We start from the raw sequence: 12,177 nt of genomic DNA, 5'->3' as shown, positions 1-12,177 counted from the left end.
TTCCACCACACCATATATATATAAAATATATATATACACACCCACCTCATTTTTACATTATATTTTATATTTTATGTTATATATATTACATATAAGTGAGGTAGGAGACAGGGTCAACATGAGTTCAAGTCATATAAATTAATTCAATCAATTCCACCTTATTCTGATGTAGATCCTTCAGTCTCTCTCCAACACATTCTTTCCCTGCCTTCTCCTTGGAAGCAATTTTCAAATTAACCCTATGAAGTCTGGCTGGGACTAGGGCACTTACATCTCCAGGTAGATAGAAATACCCGTGGCACTTTGTGCACCGTCTATAGCCATTAAAAATGAGTGGTGTAATCCCAGCACTTTGGGAGGCCAAGGCAGGTGGATCACGAAGTCAAGAGATCGAGACCATCCTGACCAACATGGTGAAACCCCGTCTCTACTAAAAAATATAAAAAATAGCTGGGTCTAGTAGCACCTGTAGTCCCAGCTACTCGGGAGGCTGAGGCAGGAGAAGTGCTTGAACTCAGGAGGCGGAGGCTGCAGTGAGCCAAGTTTGCACCACTATACTCCAGCCTGGGTGACAGAGTGAGACTCCATCTCAAACAAAAAAATGAGTGGTGTTAAGCTCTCGGGATTTAAAAAAAAGTATTTCATACATTTCCATTTTAATCTATATGTAAATTTAGCCAGTCTACTTTAAAAATGGATTATTTGTGAATGTTTATGTTTATGCCACTTCTCTGAGATTGATGCCTTTAGTTAATGGTTTCAAAGCAACATTTTTACATTTTATTAAACCAGGTGATTGTCTGAAAAAACAAAGAATACAGACCCATCTCCTCCTATTTGAGGACAAACAAAACTATACTCCAGCCTGGGCGACAGAGCGAGACTCCGTCTCAAAAAAAAAAAAAAAAAAAAGAATAGAGTAAGGTTGACCTGAAAGCTGCTGACTTTTCATTTATATTCAAAGGCCATTTGGGAATCTGAAGAAATATCTTCCAAATGCACAATTTTCTAATTACTAAGTTCTCAATCAATATGAAACATAAAAACTAGTAATTACTGAAAATGTTGCATTGTTTAGACATACGTTTATATTAACAAAAAATTTAAAAATACATTTATTCTTATCCTCAGGTGTAGTGCATCAATGAAGGCATAATGCATTTCCTCACACGTTTCTTAAGTGTATTTCCTTGGAGAAGAATTTATGTAGAGGAGCAGTTAAGGCAACACTAGTTTTGTAACAAAAAAACCCCATGGTTCTGTGACTTAAGATATTAGTTTACCTCTTGTTCACATAACAAACCACACTTTTTCATGCTTTTCAGTAATCCTAAATACCTTCCATCTTGTGGAAACACCAGCCTTGAAGCCTAATTGTTGTTCACACCCAGTGAGCCAAAGGGAGGAGAGCATGGAAAGCGTAGGACCACTTCCTAAAAGCTTTGGCCACACCCACATTCTAACAGCCAAAACCATACATTCCCCTGACTGGAAATGTGCTTATAGGATGGACAGCCAAGCCCCAGCATAAAGGCTCTACTTTTCAAGGAGAACACACATTGTACGGGATACCTCTGAAAAGATATCTGTATAGAAAGGATCATAATACATCATGTGATATATACCAGATCCTGGGGAGTTTACTTAATAGGGATTCTCTGCTGCTTCTCAGAAAATCAGATATAACTCCCTGACAAATTCACTGCCATTCCCACTGGATGGGATCCTGTGCATTCTCTGTAACATCAAGTCACTGTTTCTGATTTAATCTGAGATAGGAGCTTCTGATTGTTCATGGGCAGCACCGTGGACTCAGAGGATGTTGTGAAAGCAGAAATGTGACATTTTCAACCACTATAGTGGGAGAAAACCTTGTCTAGGAAGGAATTCTCCCAAGACAAGACGAAGGTTGGATGTCCCATGTATACAGAAACAACAAATATCCACCAGACACAAAATTACATTATACTTAGGTTACAACCAGTAAAACTATTGTTGTTGGGGAAGATTGAAAGGAAATCAAAATAGTACTTGGGTTTGGGTCATTTTCTATTTACCAATGTTCTGTATTTTTCTATATATTATTTAAATATGCATAATTTGGGGCATTCTTTCTTCTGTTGAGTCAAAGATCCAGTTTCTGGTAACAGGAGTTGTGTATTTCTTTGAAATCCAAATAACCTTCTCTTACAGTACCTTGAAGACTCAGTACATATACAGCATCTAGTTGACTTAATGAGTGATGCAGAAAGAGATGACAGGAGAAATTGAGGGAAAAAATGTGCTTGCAATCCAAGAATATATAAGTGAATGATTTTAGGTGGAGTTAATAGTTATTAAATCTGCCACAAGCCCAGAGATCATTTCTTCCTCTGTTTCTTCCTCTTATATCCATTTCTCTATTATCATAATTGTTATTATCATTATCATCATCACAATGATCATACTATCTAGCCCTTAAAGAATGTGATCAAATAAGGTCTGCCCATCCATCTCAATTATGGTTTTTTCCTAATATAGCAAAAAGAATCTCTAAATCAGAGCAAATGAAGCAAATGCTTAAACTCAAGGTTAAATAATAGTCAAAAACTTAGTGTATGGAGAAAATAATTTTGTGATCTCAATGATAAATAATTTTCATGTTTTAAAAAGTGGGTAGATAGGTAAGTATGGTAAGTAGATTAGACAAGAAAATAGGTAGGGCAGTTAAGTAATCAAAACAAGGAGGTAAACAGGAAACATAAAATTTCCCCAAGTCATCACTTTCAGTTCTCAGCTTCTCAAACTCACAAGTAATAGAAATAATGATCTCAGAGGACAAAGTGTGAGACAAGTTTATCCTGTGACTAGGTGGAGTTTTGGAACCTGAACTCAAGCTAACTCTAATAGGAAGCAGAGGGAATTACATCAGTAACTGTCCACAAATTGAAAACATTTTAAGTAGCATGCCCTTGTCACACAGTGTATCTTGATTGCCCATCCCCTTAATTCATAATTACCCATCACTGTGTGATATCCTTGATTCCAAATAGTAATTCCCTTAGCTCCTAGAGAATCTGCTGTTCAACTCCTGGGAACCCTCTTGCCAAATGAGATGCTCGGCTGTTTGGGAACAGAGCTCAGCAGCAGCGAGAAAAAAGGGCAGACATCAATCAGTTCAATTGATGTGCTTCTCACTGGCTCTGGGAAACCTCAATTTTGCTATAAAATATTATTTGAAATGATCCCAGAAAGATCAATGCTGAATGCAGTAATAATTACTCTTGGATACATGAATAATGGCCCTAAGTTTTTACCTATGTGTGTACATTATATACCATCAGGGTTTTTTGCTTTTGTTGCTATTTTTTTAAAAAACATAGGCCCATTTCATATGCTATTACAATTTTTTAGAGAAATGTATGAAAAATGTATGGAGGAAATAATTTAACTATCTTATAAACAATTTTTATATTTTGAAAAGTAGGTAGATAGGTAAGTATGGTGGGTAGATAGGTAAGCAGGTTAGACAAGAAAACAAGTAGAGCAGTTAAGAGAAAGAAAAAAAGTCCAATATAGAACAAAGTTTTTCTATGATCAGTGAAAGGATGTCTTCAGATGCTATTTAAAACATTGGGAGGCTGAGGTGGGTAGATCACAAAGTCAAGAGTTCGAGACCATCCCGGCTAACACAGTGAAACCCCATCTCCACTAAAAATACAAAAATTAGCCAGGCATGATGGTAGGCACCTGTAGTCCCAGCTACTCGGGAGACTGAGGCAGAGGTGCAGTGAACCAAGATCACACCACTGCACTCCAGCCTGGGACAGAGCGATACTCCGTCTCAAAACAAAAGAAAATAGAAAAACACAAACATTTAAAGAGAGGACCTTTCTCCACTGGAGGTATGCAAAATATGAGGTTATAGGTTTGGAGAAAGACAAGGTGAAGTGGCAAATATCAAAAACAAAAGAATTTAAAATGTGTAGCAGTTAGAATGTGCAAGTCTGTGGTAGCCAAAATTAGGCTCCCCTAAAGATGTCCACATCCTGATTCCTTGAACATCAGAACAAATATCACATATTGTCTATGTAACACTAATATCCTGCTCACTGCCCTTTCAGAAAGTTTGGTAAATGCATTTCTCTTGATTCCCTCGGGAGGCAGACAAGCACCTGATCAGGTGTTTAATATGTATCTAAAGGGATAGCTGAAGATACCACTGATAGCCTAGCTCACCACTAATTGTGTTACATATAAAAATCATTTATGTTTATTCTTCCCTCTCAATCAGACCAAACAAGGTACAAATTAGACTGGAACGAGTAAACAGTCTTACATTTTGTCAGTTAAAGAGCCTCTGACAGAAACTGATGAGATTAACAAAGCAGAGGCAAAACTGAAAATTAAGCAGCTGGCATCTTGAATGGTAACAGGGAAAACTGTTTGGTAAAATTTAGAGAGATTATGGAAAGTGGATGCAGCCAGTTTGAGCTGTGTTTATTTCAATGGATGCTTTTTATTTAAGCGACTGAGTAACTTTACACAGATCTCTTGCCAGTTCTCAGCTTTGAAAATAGCATTTGAAGAAAGAAAAAGTCACTGCGTTAAAGGAGCTCTGAAATTATGTACTATAATTGGCTCTTTCAAAACCCTTCCCAGCACTCCCTACTTTTCACAATTCACCTTTCTAGAATATTCAACCCCTAGCTATGCCAGCATCTAGAAACAAGGACACACTGTCACATTTCTCTGGGGCTCAGTACTATACACCCCTATACCTCGTAGCTGATATGCTGATACACAGAAAACGTGATATTTGAATCTTCCAACTGCATTTTTCAAAGATGTTCCTTACTGCTCTTATAAGAGAGATAAAAAGCAAGACAGAACCATCAGACACTGGACTTTCTTATGAGAATTCCAAGGCCCTGTGTGTTTTCCATAGAAAGAAAACCTACATCTTCACAGTCTTTGTGGGAAGGAAACATTTTTAATCCTCTGAACAAAGACAGTTCAGTCCACATGAAAGCAGCATAACTCTTCCCCAACGCTCATAAGGTTCCCCTACAACTAAACCCCTCTACCATCAAGAAAGTCAGTGTCTCCAGGCCTCATAGCATGGTCTTTTGGATCCCAAGAGCTATCAGGCTAACAGACTGGAGTTTTAGAGCTCACACTTCACACGTGAAAATTCACATGTCCATTGTGTTCCTCCAGAGACTGAGTTCAAAGGATTTGTCAAAATTACTTTCCCTTTTTCCTTTACCTTGCATGGGGTACCTCCCACCTGGCTATGGGCTCTGTGGCTTATTGGAGACCACCAAACGGCTGCAGCCCCCAAGCACCTCAGGGAGGTTCGGCAGATACACATCAGAAGTGAAAAATACTAGGAATATAAGAATCTAGCTCTTATCACCAAAGTGACCAACATTCCCACATCATATTTAGCCTCTGAGATCATCAACCAAACTCATCTATTTGTTGACCACTCAGCATAGATAAGTGGTAGACAAAGTGGTAGACCCCACTCAGCATAGACAAAGTGGTAGAGGTGGGGTCTGTCTGCCAAAGCCCATTTGTGCCCTTCACTGCCTCAAAAAAGAGTAAGTCTGTAGTTGACTCTAGTAAGATGTGACTTGAGATTTCTCACCCAGGAAGCCTGTGCTCAGGGACTCACTGCTATTGGTCACCGATGAGAAAAATCACATCCATTAAAATATAATATTCCTTTTTCCGGAACTTAAAGCACAAAGAGCTACGTAAAGTGAGAGAAGGATCACTACAGATGAAAATAAACAATACAACAGGGACCCCAAGAGCTAACATTTCCAGCAAAAAGGCCAGTCAATGGCTTCATTGACCATTCCAAACTGTATTTCAGACATGTCCCAGAGAAGGAATTACAATCAAATTATCTTCAAAGCCCAATCAAAGCAATGAGATCAAAGTACTACTGTCATTGAACTATTAACATCACATCACTTCTTTACAGGGGTATTTTTGTTTGAAAACACATCAGGGAAAAAGATTATTTTGTTTTACGTCTTGGCAATCTGAAGATCCTTAACAGGAGCTCGTTATTTCCTAGAAGGCACCAAATAACACAAATGTCCTACAGATCTTTTCCTGTATGGAATGCCAAAGGCACTCAGTGACTGACCTGGGGTAAGTCCACATAGCAAATCACACTGCAGAACCCATTTTCCTCTCTATGCACTTTCTCAAGATGCTAAATTCTGTAGCTATGCATTAAAAATAGCTAGGAGGAGAATCTAAGCATCTGCATAAAAATGTTAAGGATTAGGATCTACCATAGCTATATCATGGGACACTGAGCAGCTTGGTGTTCTTTGTAATGTATTTAATTACTCATCTCTCCAGTACTAGCTCATTTCACCTTCACAAACCTTTTAATAATGATACACCTGTGAGTTAAATGTTGCAATATACCCTGAGTTTATATTTAATTACTATCTTATGGATCAAACTTTTTTTTTTTTTTTTGAGACAGCGTCTTGCTCTGTCACCCAGGCTGGAGTGCAGTGGCGCGATCTCGGCTCACTGCAAGTTCCACCTCCCAGGTTCATGCCATTCTCCTGCCTCAGCCTCCCGAGTAGCTGGGGCTGGGACTACAGGTGCCCACCACCACGCCCAGCTAATTTTTTGTATTTTTTTTTTTTTAAGTAGAGACAGGGTTTCACTGTGTTAGCCAGGATGGTCTCGATCTCCTGACCCTGTGATCCACCCGCCTCGGCCTCCCAAAATGCTGGGGTTTCAGGCGTGAGCCACCGCGCCCGGCCGGATCAATCCTAACTTCTAATTGAAGATTTTTCATGGAGGCTCCATTTCACAATTATACTTAGGCACTGTTAAAGCACAATTTATATATTTTTTAATTTTATTTTATGAGACACAGTCTCCATGTGTCGCCCAGGCTGCAGTACAGTGATGTGATTATAGCTCACTGCAATCTTGAACTCCTGGCTCAGCCTCTTGAATAGCTGGGACTACAGGCACATGCCACTTTGCTTGCCTGGAAATTTTATTTTTTAATTTTGAGTAGAGAGAAGGTCTCACCATGTCACCCAGGCTGGTCTCGAACTCCTGGGCTCAAGTGTTCCTCCTGGCTTGGCCTCCCAAAGTGCTGAGATTATATGCGTGAGCCATGGCACCTGGCCCTGAAGCACCATCTAAAGGTCCTCATCAGCACCAGAAAGACTCCTTCCCTCTTTCTGATTCCCATAGTCCTTTGTTTCCCTGTGTTCTATGTCATTTGTAGTCATTTTAGAGTTACTTCTTTGTATCTCAGTTCCAATACCAAACTGTATACCTCTTAAAAACATTTTTGCATTCCTCTTTGTGTTTTGGCTTTCCCAGTCTAGACCGGAGTCTTACATATTAAATTAGTTCAATCCAGTTTTGCCAAGAATATGATTTTTAAAATATCAATAATTTGGTAACAAACATAACACAGGTAAGAAAATAGCACCTAAAGCATCCCAAATGGGAAAAAAGGAATATGATACAGATATTATAAATGCAAATTTTCGAATCAGACAGCTTTGCAACTAATTTACAGGAACTTGGTGAATAAATTTAAATAATGTAGGTCTTAGTTTCTTAAGAACTGTAAAATGGAGTTATTTCTTGGACATGCTTTAGGGTTTTTGTCAGAATTTAATGAGATTATGCCCTTTAAGCCGCTCAGTGTGGCAAATACCCAATAAATGTTACTATTATTTTTCAGTTAAATTATCTCAGTCTTTGTGTCTCACTCTGCCTGTTTCTCTCAACACATGCATATGCGCGTGCGCACACACACCCAGAGAGATCATATGTGGCCTTATCAGTAAAAGTAATGTAGTATCATAAAAGGATTCTCACTTTATCATTGACTCAAAATTTCTGTCCAAAAGTTACTGTCAAATGAAAAACAAATCCAAACATAATTAAGAAAAAGACACTTTCAAGATAACTACTGCAATAAGGAGAGCACATCAACCTCAGAGTCCGTATATGTCTCAACATTAAGCAAAAGTAAAAGGTTTTTCTTGTATAGGGAGGGGTCTGCAGGGCTAGCAGGAACTTTGTTGGGGAAGAAAGTGATTGTGGGGACCAGCAGACAGCATGGTCAGGGTAGTTCAACAGGAGATGCTCTTCCCTGTGGTAAGCTGTTAAGGGAGAGGAAGGGTCAGAGGTATATTCCACATCTTAGTGCTAGCTTAACCTTAACTGTGGGGATGAGCCAAAGGTCCAGGGTAAGTGGGAGAAGAGAAGCCCAGCTGAAGTTTGTTCGACCCAAGTGAATTGTCAAGCAATGGGCAACCATAAGCACTTAGTGATTACATATCATTTCACTCACATTTCTTCAGCTAAACATTTACAGTTAATTGAATAATCTGTTTTTCCAACTTTTATTGAAGAATTAGAAAAATAGATTGAATTATTTGTAATTATGTAGTTTTCTTTCCTAAATGTTTAACTTCAATGATGGCTATATTATTAGAAACTAAATAAGAATGTATTTAGGATCAAGGCACTCTATAGAGACCATTAGGCTCTGCAGGCATTTTGCCACATGAATCGATGTGAGTAGCTTTACTGCATCTCCCAAGCCTTACAGAACATCTATCTTCTTCTCTAGCTGGTATATCAAAAGCTCTGGATTGAAAACTAGATAAATCATTCATTCTGTTTAAAAGCTACATGGGCAAATAGAGACAAGAATATCTGACTGGCAGAAGCGATTATTGCGAGGATGAAATGATATGATGAGAATGTGCTTTAATATAGAGAAGTAAATGAAAGGTATATTAGTTCATTCTCATGCTGCTATGAAGAAATACCCAAGAGACTGGGTAATTTATAAAGAAGATAGGTTTAATTGACTCACAGTTTCACATGGCTGGGGAGGACTCAAGAAACTTACCATCATGGCCGAAAGCACCTCTTCACAGAATGGAAGGAGAGGAAATGAGTGCCAGCAAGGGAAATGCCAGACGCTTATAAAACCATCAGATCTCGTGAGAAGTCACTCATTATAATGAGAACAGCATGGAGGAAACCACGCCCAAGATTCAATTACCTCCCACCAGCTCCTTCCCACAACAGGTGGGGATTATGGAGATTACAATTTGAGAGGAGATTTGGGTGGGAACACAGCCAAACCATATCAGAAGGTAATGTTACTTATATATCAGATTGTGTTCATTAATGAGAGTTTTATTATAGGCCAGGGGAACTTTATATCCTTATTTCATTACGCAAAACTAATGAGGTGTTTTCTCCACGCTACAGAAGTGAAAACTGAGGTTCAAAAATGAGAGTCATTTATACTTTTCTAATCGATAAATAGTATGGCCAAGATTCACCTACCACTCTCCAGTCCCAAAGCCCACGACCGCTATTTAAGTTGTTTCCTGTCTTCTCATTCACAAATACAAGTTTCTTTAAAAAAAAAAAAAAAAAAAAAAAGCTTTTGAAAGAATTACTTAATTTTAAGAAAAACAGAAAATACCTTTGCCTGCCTCAATCCTCACCCCAAATTATGAAAAGGTGCTGCACTATGAACTATTTATTAGAACCCTGCAAACAATGTGCCCTCTGCCTTGCTGAGATTGGGGAGCCAGGAACTATGGAAGCAGCAGATATGTTGAGTGAAAAGTTGCCAAATTTACACATCTACTTTTTTTATTGTAGTCACATTCCCCTTAACACTCCCACATCCCTCACTGTTACGGGTGTGGGGTTTAGGAATAAATTAGTTATAATAAGCTACCACTTCTGCCCACTGATAGAATTCTTCTCATAAACTACAGCCTGGGGATACATGTCCCCATTGAAAATTGAAATGAGAGGCCATTCCCTCCCAGGAAAGGATGAAAGGACAGGCCTTTCTCTATTGCAAGGTGAGGGAAGAGGGCATTCTTCTTAGAGGAAACAGCATGGGGCTTCGAGGAGTTGAGAGAAAACCTAGAAATATAGATGGGAAGCCCCCAGTGTTAAACTTTCTCACTGGTGACATACCAAAAGCTAGATGGATAGTGATTTGGATTGTGGAAGTAAGTGAAAAGGAAATGCCAATGCCAGGTGTTTCTATGCCGTTGTTGCTCTGTTTGGAAAAAATCCCATTGACTGAAGGGCTGTGTGCTGGTTAAGTCAATTTGTAAACTTCAGTCTTAGAAATGTACATATTTTACAAAGCATTTGCAGAGTGGTCATTATGTGCAAGGGACTGAGCTAAAAGTTTTCATATGCATTGTCCTATTGAATTGAATCTATACAGCTACCACATGGCAAGAAACATTTATCTTCACCTTATAGATGTGAAGACTGCAAAATGGAGAAGTCATTTTCTCAAGTTATTATATAATTTAAATTCAGTAAATACTATACTATTTTATAAAGTCTGACTCCTCTCCATTTGAATTTTGGAAGGCGGAGCCTGTCAGCCTATCAGTGCATTCCTTTTTTCCAAAGTAAGATTTAGTGTGCATATACTTGTGTGTGTGTTCATGTGCAAACATGCATGGGTATCTAAGAATAAAGAAGAGATGATTTCATTCCAAGGAATTAAACTTCTGGTCAGGAAATAAAATTCCTCACAATCATGTGAGTATTTCCTCACAGCAAAACTTTCATTCCCTAAGTGTATCCAGGAAGCCCTTTAGCTACCAGACATCCACTTCTCCATGTAATCAGATCATAGTGGAGTGGTTCTCAAAATCTGGTGTCTGACCAGCTGCATCAGCAACACCTGAGATTTTTCACGCCCCAGCCCAAATCTATTGAGTCAGAAAGTCTGCGAGTGGGGCCCAGCTCCACAGGAAACTCTGATGCTTGCTAAACTTTAAGAACCACAACTGTAGAGAGAAGCAATCTGAGTAAACTGATTCACCTGGAAGTGTGGATGACTGGGTTCACTCTTGTTGAGTATTGACTTATTAAAGGAGAAACTACAAAACAAGTCTTGTAGCCTTCATTTCCAGCTAGACTGTTGGTGTTTCTATATAGAGAATCAGTGGCCATCCAATAGTATGAAATGAGATAATAATAACAATGCGACTTAGCTGCGTTGGCCTGGACATGGGTACTTTTCAGCTAGCCTCAGGGAAATGATAAAAGGACTAAGTTGCTAGGCTAATTGCTGCATGATTATATACAAAAATTCAGTCTGGTCACACGATGGAAAATGGTTTGAAGGTAATTATGAATTGGTAATCTTTCATGACTTTGGTCCTGGCTTCGTTTGCATAGGCTCTGATTACAGCAAGCAGATTGTTTTCCCTCACTTTTGAAATTGAAGATATGACAGGGAAGGAAAGAGGAGACAAATTGCCAAACAAAATCAGGTTATAGAGAACTTCCGGGGAATTTTAAAGGGCACTAAACTTAAATGCACCTTGCAATACCTGAAGCCTAGACATAACGTGTGCATCTTTGTTTCAATTGGCTTTGATATTTTTTATCTCACTTTTTGCAGTTTGCCAGTGTATCGACATGGTGCATCCAAAATGTGGCTTGAAGTCAAGAATAATAAAGATTACATGCTCTGAGTACACATTTGGAGGGCAACTGATCAGGCAGCATTCTGTTCGGGAAGCTCAAAGTGGCAAATTAGGAAGAGCCTGATCACTTACAACCAGAAAGGTTGTGTGGAAAGGACTGACGCTGCCCCAAGCTCTGATGTTGAAGAATTTCATGACCTTAGACAAAGCGTAGTCCCTCTATGAAGTTCAGTGAAGGTGCTATTCTGCACACTAATGTTGCCAGGTCTTGGCACATGCTGTTTCCTTGAAGAAGAATGCCCTCTTCCCTCACCCTTAGGGTCCCTTGGTAAACTCTCTTCCATCAAGATTCAGCTCATGCACCACCTCACTAGATATTCACTGGCTCTTCAGGTAGAGCTGACAGTAAAGTCTTCTAAATAAGTATGAGGAACATTTATTAATATGATACACATAAAAGGCATAAGACAATGGGTTTCATTCATCACAAAATACAATAATTATTTGTCTACTAATCTGTTATCCTTATCAGATTGCTGAACAAAATGACTACAAAAGAAGGGTTTTTAGTTGTAGTTAGTGGGAGGAATAGGAAAAAATGTTTACTCCATCTCAGAAGCAGAAGTCTTTCTAAGAATATTTCATATGAAAGAATCTATAACTTTAGAGATAAGTATTAAGTGTGATT

Source organism: Rhinopithecus roxellana, chromosome 11 (assembly GCF_007565055.1).
Source record: "Rhinopithecus roxellana isolate Shanxi Qingling chromosome 11, ASM756505v1, whole genome shotgun sequence".
Lineage (NCBI taxonomy): Eukaryota > Metazoa > Chordata > Mammalia > Primates > Cercopithecidae > Rhinopithecus > Rhinopithecus roxellana.
Note: the sequence above shows the minus strand (reverse complement) of the source record.